Source organism: Arachis hypogaea, chromosome 4 (assembly GCF_003086295.3).
Source record: "Arachis hypogaea cultivar Tifrunner chromosome 4, arahy.Tifrunner.gnm2.J5K5, whole genome shotgun sequence".
NCBI classification, from domain to species: domain Eukaryota; kingdom Viridiplantae; phylum Streptophyta; class Magnoliopsida; order Fabales; family Fabaceae; genus Arachis; species Arachis hypogaea.
In genome coordinates, this window is record NC_092039.1 from 105,966,339 (window position 1) to 105,975,302 (window position 8,964).

Below are 8,964 nucleotides of genomic sequence, written 5' to 3' on the forward strand. Positions count from 1 at the left end.
TAAAAACTGTGCCAGAAACTCTGTAGGTTCTTCTTGTGGAAGACCGAAATACTGTCAACTATGCTGCACCATGATGATGAGCTGAGGATTCAACTCAAAACTACCGACTCCGATGGAGGGTATACAGATACTACTCCCATATGAAGCAGTAGTGGGGTTAGCATATGACCCCAGAGTCCTTCTGGACTGTTCATTTCCACTTAGGTCCATGTTAGAGTAAAGGAGGTAATGTGGATTTAAATTTTATTTGTTTTATTATATAAAAAAAATTAATTTCCGAAATAACAAAATAAAATAAAATAAAAAATAAAATAATAAATAAAAAGAAATAAATTTTTGAAATAAAAAAATAAAAATAAAAAAATTATTATTATTATTATTATTATTATTATTATTATTATTATTATTATTATTATTATTATTATTATTATTATTATTATTATTATTATTATTATTATTATTTGAAAACTTTCGAAAAAATGAGGAGAGAGAAAGTGGTTAGGATATTTTTGAAATTGAATTCTGAATTTTATGATGAAAGAGAAAAACACACAAAAGACACAAGACTTAAAATTTTTAGATCTAATCCTCCTTGTTTTCGAAAATTTTGGAGGAAAAACACCAAGGAACACCAAACTTAAAAATTTTAAGATCAAAACACAAAGAAGACTCAAGAACACTTTGAAGATTCAAAAGAACAATAAGAACAAAAGAAAGAACACCAAACTTAAAATTTTTAGAAAACTTCAATAAAATTTTCGAAAATTATAAAAAGATTAACAATAAAACACCAAATTTAAAGTTTGGCACAAGATTCAATCAAAGAAAAAATATTTTTGAAAAAGATTTTAAAAAGAAGATACCCAATTACTAAGAACATAGACCAATGCTCTAGCCAATTGGGCAGTAAAGGTAACACTTGTTTTGAAGAGGTATATATATATATATATATATATATATATATATATATATATATATATATATATATATATATATATATATATATATTTGGAAGACTAATGCTTTGGAAAAGAACAAGAAAAACAAGAAAAGACATAGAACAAGAAAAACTAAAAATCAAACAAGAAAAATAAACAAGAACAACTTAAAGATCAAAGAACACAAATTTGAAAATTTAAAAGGAAAATATAAAATATGCAATTGACACCAAACTTAGAACAAGACACTAACTCACGAAAAATTAAAAATTATTAAGGAAAAATAATATTTTTGAAAAATTTTTGAAGAGAAATTAAAGGACTCAAATTTAATGACTTTATAGCATCAATACTCTATTCCTAATCTAAGCAGCCAAATAAACCTTTAGTTATTCAAACTCAAACAATCCCCGGCAACGGTGCCAAAAACTTGGTGCACAAAATTGCAATCACACTTTTGCAATCCGCACAACTAACCAGCAAGTGCACTCGGTCGTCCAAGTAATACCTTACGTGAGTAAGGGTCGATCCCACGGAGATTGTTGGCTTAAAGCAAGCTATGGTTATTTTATTATTCTTAGTCAGGAGATCAATTATAATTATCAGTTTGAATTACTAAAAAATAAAAGAGCGTGAAATAATTACTTGTTGTGCAATAATGGAGAATATGTTGGAGTTTTGGAGATGCTTTGTCTTCTGAATTCCTGTAACATAATGTTTCCTCTCATGCAAAAGTGCAAAGTTCCTTCCATGGCAAGCTCTATGTAGGGTGTCACCGTTGTCAATGGCTACTTCCTATCCTCTCAGTGAAAATGGTCCAAATGCTCTGTCATAGTACGGCTAATCAGCTGTTGGTTCTCGATCATGTCGGAATAGAATCCATTGATTCTTTTCCGTTTGTCCTCACGCCCAACACTCACGAGTTTGAAGCTCATCACAGTCATCCAATCCCAGAATCCTACTCGGAATACCATAGACAAGGTTTAGACTTTCCGGATTCTCATGAATGCCGCCATCAATTCTAGCTTATACCACGAAGATTCTGATTAAGAAATCTAAGAGATACTCATTCAATCTGATGTAGAACAAAGATGGTTGTCAGACACACATCCATGGATTGTGGAAGGTGATAAGTGTCACGGATTGGTGCGCGAAATTGTGAACAATACTTTTCACAACTCTCATAATCCCCGGTCATGAACCCCAAAACTTGGTGTTCAATACCATGGCATTACACAACTTCGCACAACTAACCAGCAAGTGCACTGGGTCGTCCAAGTAATAAACCTTACACGAGTAAGGGTCGATCCCACGGAGATTGTTAGTATGAAGCAAGCTATGGTCATCTTGTAAATCTTAGTCAGGCAAACTCAAATGGATATGGTGATGAACGCATAAAAACATAAAGATAGAGATAGAGATACTTATGTAATTCATTGGTAGGAACTTCAGATAAGCGCATGAAGATGCCTTCCCTTCCATCTCTCTGCTTTCCTACTGTCTTCATCCAATCCTTCTTACTCCTTTCCATGGCAAGCTTATGTAGGGTTTCACCGTTGTCAGTGGCTACCTCCCATCCTCTCAGTGAAAATGTTCCTATGCTCTGTCACAGCATGGCTAATCATCTGTCGGTTCTCGGTCAGGCCGGAATAGAATCCAGCGATTCTTTTGCGTCTGTCACTAACGCCCCGCCTGCTAGGAGTTTGAAGCACATCACAGTCATTCAATCATTGAATCCTACTCAGAATACCACAGACAAGGTTAGACCTTCCGGATTCTCTTGAATGCCGCCATCAGTTCTAGCCTATACCACGAAGACTCTGATCTCACGGAATGGTTGGCTCGGTTGTTAGGCGAGCACTCGGTTGTCAGGCGATCAACCATGCATCGTGCAATCAGGAATCCAAGAGATATTCACCCAATCGAAGGTAGAACGGAGGTGGTTGTCAGTCACACGTTCATAGGTGAGAATGATGATGAGTGTCACGGATCATCACATTCATCAAGTTGAAGAACAAGTGATATCTTAGAACAAGAACAAGCGGAATTGAATGGAAGAACAATAGTAATTGCATTAATACTCGAGGTACAGCAGAGCTCCACACCTTAATCTATGGTGTGTAGAAACTCCACCGTTGAAAATACATAAGTATAAGGTCTAGGCATGGCCGTGAGGCCAGCCTCCCAATGATCTAAGAACTAGGTGTCCAAAGATGATCTAGAGATCTAGAGTGATCAAAAGATGAAAATACAATAGTAAAAGGTCCTACTTATAGAGAACTAGTAGCCTAGGGTGTACAGAGATGAGTAAATGACATAAAAATCCACTTCCGGGCCCACTTGATGTGTGCTTGGGCTGAGCATTGAAATATTTTCGTGTAGAGACTCCTCTTGGAGTTAAACGCCAGCTTTAGTGCCAGTTTGGGCGTTTAACTCCCATTTGGGTGCTAGTTCCAGCGTTTAACGCTGGGATTTCTGAGGGTGACTTTGAACGCCGGTTTGGGCCATCAAATCTTGGGCAAAGTATGGACTATCATATATTGCTGGAAAGCCCAGGATGTCTAATTTCCAACGCCGTTGAGAGCGCGCCAATTGGGCTTCTGTAGCTCCAGAAAATCCACGTCGAGTGCAGGGAGGTCAGAATCCAACAGCATCTGCAGTCCTTTTTAGTCTCTGAATCAGATTTTTGCTCAGGCCCCTCAATTTCAGCCAGAAAATACCTGAAATCACAGAAAAACACACAAACTCATAGTAAAGTCCAGAAAAGTGAATTTTAACTAAAAACTAATAAAAATATACTAAAAACTAACTATATCATACCAAAAACATACTAAAAACAATGCCAAAAAGCGTACAAATTATCCGCTCATCACAACACCAAACTTAATTTGTTGCTTGTCCTCAAGCAACTGAAAATCAAATAAGATAAAAAGAAGAGAATATGCAATGAATTCCAAAAACATCTATGAAGATCAGTATTAATCAGATGAGCGGGGCTTTTAGCTTTTTGCCTCTGAACAGTTTTGGCATCTCACTCTATCCTTTGAAATTCAGAATGATTGGCTTCTTTAGGAACTTAGAATCCAGATAGTGTTATTGATTCTCCTAGTAGAGTATGATGATTCTTGAACACAGCTACTTATTGAGTCTTGGCTGTGGCCCAAAGCACTCTGTCTTCCAGTATTACCACCGGATACATACATGCCACAGACACATAATTAGGTGAACCTTTTCAGATTGTGACTCAGCTTTGCTAGAGTCCCCAACTAGAGGTGTCCAGGGTTCTTAAGCACACTCTTATTGCCTTGGATCACAACTTTATTTCTCTTTTTCTTTTTCTCTTTTTTTTTCGAAATTTTTTTTTTTTGAATAGAAATGCTTTTTCTTGCTTCAAGAATCATTTTAATGATTTTTCAGATCCTCAGTAACATGTCTCCTTTTTCATCATTCTTTCAAGAGCCAACATTTATGAACCACAAATTCAAGATACATATGCACTATTTAAGCATACATTCAGAAAACAAAAATATTGCCACCACATCAAAATAATTAAACTGTTATAAAATTCAAAATTCATGCAATTCTTTCCTTTTCAATTAAGCACGTTTGTATTCAAGAAAGGTGATGGATTCATAGGACATTCATAACTTTAAGGCATAGAAACTAAGACACTAATGATCTCAAGACACAAACATGGATAAACATAAGCACATAAAATTCGAAAAACAGAAGAATAAAGAACAAGGAAATCAAGGAACGGGTCCACCTTAGTGATGGCGGCTCTTTCTTCCTCTTGAAGATCCTATGGAGTGCTTGAGCTCCTCAATGTCTCTTCCTTGTCTTTGTTGCTCCTCCCTCATGATTCTTTGATCTTCTCTAATTTCATGGAGGATGATGGAGTGTTCTTGGTGCTCCACCCTTAGTTGTCCCATGTTGGAACTCAATTCTCCTAGGGAGGTGTTCAGTTGCTCCCAATAGTTTTGTGGAGGAAAGTGCATCCCTTGAGGAATCTCAGGGATCTCATGATGAGTGGGGTCTCTTGTGTGCTCCATCCTCTTCTTAGTGATGGGCTTGTCCTCATCAATGGGGGTGTTTCCCTCTATGTCAACTCCAACTGAATAACAGAGGTGACAGATGAGATGAGGAAAGGCTAACCTTGCCAAGGTAGAGGACTTGTCCGCCACCTTATAGAGTTCTTGGGCTATAACCTCATGGACCTCTATTTCTTCTCCAATCATGATGCTATGGATCATGATAGCCCGGTCTAATGGTAACTTCGGATCGGTTGCTAGTGGGAATGATTGAGCGTTGTATAAACTCTAACCATCCTCTAGCCACGGGTTTGAGGTCATGCCTTCTCAATTGAACCGGCTTCCCTCTTGAATCTCTCTTCCATTGGGCGCCCTCTTCACATATGACTGTGAGGACTTGGTCCAACCTTTGATCAAAGTTGACCCTTCTAGTGTAAGGATGTTCATCTCCTTGCATCATAGGCAAATTGAATGCCAACCTTACACTTTCCGGACTAAAATCCAAGTATTTCCCCCGAACCATAGTAAGATAATTCTTTGGATCCGGGTTCACACTTTGGTCATGGTTCTTGGTGATCCATGCATTGGCATAGAACTCTTGAACCATCAAGATTCCGACTTGTTGAATGGGGTTGGTAAGAACTTCCCAACCTCTTCTTCGGATCTCATGTCGGATCTCCGGATATTCACCCTTTTTGAGTGAAAAAGGGACCTCGGGGATCACCTTCTTCAAGGCCACAACTTCATAGAAATGGTCTTGATGCACCCTTGAGATGAATCTATCCATCTCCCATGACTCGGAGGTGAAAGCTTTTGCCTTCCCTTTCCTCTTTCTAGAGGGTTCTCCGGCCTTGGATGCCATAAATGGTTATGGAAAAACAAAAAGCAATGCTTTTACCACACCAAACTTAAAAGGTTTGCTCGTCCTCGAGCAAATTAAGAAAGAAGAGAGTAGAAGAAGAAGAAATGAAGGAGATGGGAATGGCTTTTGTTTTCGGCCAAGAAGGGGAAGAAGTGGTGTTTAGGTTGTGTGAAAATGAAGGAGTGAAGATGGGTTTATATAGGAGAGGGGGAGGGGTAGGTTCGGCCATTTGAGGGTGGGTTTGGGTGGGAAAGTGGTTTGAATTTGAATGGTGAGGTAGGTGGGGTTTTATGAAGGATGGATGTGAGTGGTGAAGAGAAAGATGGGATTTGATAGGTGAAGGGTTTTTGGGGAAGAGGTGTTGAGGTGATTGGTGAATGGGTGAAGAAGAGAGAGAGAGTGGTAGGGTAGGTGGGGATCCTGTGGGGTCCACAGATGCTGAGGTGTCAAGGAAAAGTCATCCCTGCACCAAATGGCAAGCAAAATCTCGTTTTGTGCCAATTCTGGCGTTAAACGCCGGGCTGGTGCCCATTTCTGGCGTTTAACGCCAGCTTCTTGCCCATTTCTGGCGTTTAACGCCAGTCTGGTGCCCCTTTCTGGCGTTAAACGCCCAGAATGGTGCCAGACTGGGCGTTAAACGCCCAACAGCTAACCTCACTGGCGTTTAAACGCCAGTGGGTGCGTCCTCCAGGGTGTGCTGTTTTTCTTCCTGTTTTTCATTCTGTTTTTGCTTTTTTCATTAATTTTGTGACTTCTCATGATCATCAACCTACAAAAAAGATAAAATAACAAAAGAAAAATATGTAAAACATAACATTGGGTTGCCTCCCAACAAGCGCTTCTTTAATGTCAGTAGCTTGACAGAGGGCTCTCATGGAGCCTCAAAAATGCTCAGAATCATGTTGGAACCTCCCAACACCAAACTTAGAGTTTGAATGTGGGGGTTCAACACCAAACTTAGAGTTTGGTTGTGGCCTCCCAACACCAAACTTAGAGTTTGACTGTGGGGGCTCTGTTCTGCTCTGTTTTGAGGGAAGCTCTTCATGCTTCCTCTCCATGATGACAGAGGGGTATCCTTGGGCCTTAAACACCAAGGACTCTTCATTCACTTGAATGATCAACTCTCCTCTATCAACATCAATCACAGCCCTTGCTGTGGCTAGGAAGGGTCTGCCAAGGATGATGGATTCATCCATACACTTCCTAGTCTCTAGGACTATGAAATCAGTAGGGATGTAATGGTCTTCAACTTTAACCAGAACATCCTCTACAAGTCCATGGGCTTGTTTTCTTGAGTTGTCTGCCATCTCTAGTGAGATTTTTGCAGCTTGTACCTCAGAGATCCCTAACTTCTCCATTACAGAGAGAGGCATGAGGTTTACACTTGACCCTAAGTCACACAAGGCCTTCTTGAAGGTCATGGTGCCTATGGTACAAGGTATTGAAAACTTCCCAGGATCCTGTCTCTTTTGAGGCAGTTTCTGCCTAGACAAGTCATCCAGTTCTTTGGTGAGCAAAGGGGGTTCATCCTCCCAAGTCTCATTTCCAAATAACTTGTCATTTAGCTTCATGATTGCTCCAAGGTATTTAGCAACTTGCTCCTTAGTGACATACTCATCCTCTTCAGAGGAAGAATACTCATCAGAGCTCATGAACGGCAGAAGTAAGTCCAATGGAATCTCTATGATCTCAGTTTGAGCCTCAGATTCCCATGGTTCCTCATTGGGGAACTCGTTGGAGGCCAGTGGACGCCCAGTGAGGCCTTCCTCAGTGGCGTTCACTGCCTCTTCCTGCTCCCAAAATTCGGCCATGTTGATGGCCTTGCACTCTCCTTTTGGATTTTCTTCTGTATTGCTTGGAAGAGTACTAGGAGGGAGTTTAGTAATTTTCTTGCTCAGCTGACCCACTTGTCCCTCCAAATTTCTAAAGGAGGACCTTGTTTCAGTCATGAAACTTTGAGTGGTTTTGATCAGATCAGAGACCATGGTTGCTAAGTCAGAGTTATTCTGCTTAGAACTCTCTGTCTGTTGCTGAGAAGATGATGGAAAAGGCTTGCTATTGCTAAACCTGTTTCTTCCACCATTATTGTTGTTGAAACCTTGTTGAGGTCTCTGTTGATCTTTCCATGAGAAATTTGGATGATTTCTCCATGAAGGATTATAGGTGTTTCCATAGAGTTCTCCCATGTAATTCACCTCTTCCATTGAAGGGTTCTCAGGATCATAGGCTTCTTCCTCAGATGAAGCCTCCTTAGTACTGCTTGGTGCATTTTGCATTCCAGACAGACTTTGAGAAATCATATTGACTTGTTGAGTCAATATTTTATTCTGAGCCAATATGGCATTCAGAGTGTCAATCTCAAGAACTCCTTTCTTCTGACTAGTCCCATTGTTCACAGGATTTCTTTCAGAAGTGTACATGAATTGGTTATTTACAACCATTTCAATCAGTTCTTGAGCTTCAGTAGGCGTCTTCTTCAGATGAAGAGATCCTTTTGCAGAGCTATCCAAAGACATCTTGGATAGTTCAGAGAGACCATCATAGAAAATACATATGATGCTCCATTCAGAAAGCATATCAGAAGGACACTTTCTGATTAATTGTTTGTATCTTTCCCAAGCTTCATAGAGGGATTCTCCTTCCTTCTGTCTGAAGGTTTGGACTTCCACTCTAAGCTTACTCAATTTTTGAGGTGGAAAGAACTTTGCCAAGAAGGCATTGACTAGCTTTTCCCAAGAGTCCAGGCTTTCTTTAGGTTGAGAATCCAACCATGTTCTAGCTCTGTCCCTTACAGAAAAAGGGAATAGCATAAGTCTGTAGACCTCAGGGTCAACCCCATTAGTCTTGACAGTATCACAGATTTGCAAGAATTCAGCTAAAAATTGATAAGGATCTTCCAATGGAAGTCCATGGAACTTGCAATTCTGTTGCATTAGAGAAACTAATTGAGGCTTAAGCTCAACGTTGTTTGCTCTAATGGCAGGGATAGAGATGCTTCTCCCATAGAAGTCGGGAGTAGGTGCAGTAAAGTCACCCAGCACCTTCCTTGCATTGTTGGCATTGTTATTGTTTTCGGCTGCCATGAGTTCTTCTTCTTTGAAGGATTCGGTCAGATCCTCTAAAGAGAGTTGTG

At 39.7% G+C, this 8,964-nt stretch overlaps 1 non-coding gene across 1 annotated transcript; it reads left to right on the plus strand.

Annotated features, from left to right (window-relative positions):
* Window positions 1–8,401: 8,401 nt before the first annotated feature.
* Window positions 8,402–8,509, plus strand: LOC112799370 (small nucleolar RNA R71). The gene has a single exon (XR_003200948.1). It is a non-coding gene; the product is annotated as a small nucleolar RNA R71 (small nucleolar RNA).
* Window positions 8,510–8,964: the final 455 nt, after the last annotated feature.